This window comes from Apaloderma vittatum, unplaced genomic scaffold, assembly GCF_000703405.1.
Source record: "Apaloderma vittatum isolate BGI_N311 unplaced genomic scaffold, ASM70340v1 scaffold26216, whole genome shotgun sequence".
Classification (NCBI taxonomy): domain Eukaryota; kingdom Metazoa; phylum Chordata; class Aves; order Trogoniformes; family Trogonidae; genus Apaloderma; species Apaloderma vittatum.
Window position 1 is genome coordinate 3,758 of NW_009723714.1, and position 214 is coordinate 3,971.

The 214-nt window shown below is 57.0% G+C and overlaps 1 protein-coding gene across 1 annotated transcript in view; it reads right to left on the bottom strand.

Annotated features, from left to right (window-relative positions):
• Window positions 1-214, bottom strand: part of LOC104276068 (probable E3 ubiquitin-protein ligase MID2) — a gene marked incomplete at its 5' end in the record, with an annotated part of 6,414 nt that overhangs the window by 1,866 nt on the left and 4,334 nt on the right. The gene's annotated exons all lie outside the window — the stretch shown is intronic.

Sequence of the window (214 nt, forward strand, 5' to 3'; positions counted from 1 at the left end):
GGCGGAGAAAGCGCCGGCACCGTGGGCAGCCAAGACGCCGAAGCAGCCCTTGGGCACCGCTGTCGCTGGCTGCCCACAGGAAGGAAATATATAAAGATATATTATACACATACATATCTGCTAAACCAAAGGTAATTCAGAAGAGTCCCTAAACCCTTCTCACGGGCTGCGCTCCTCTCCCTGCCATCGCCTGAGCAGGAGGCGCCGGGATCGG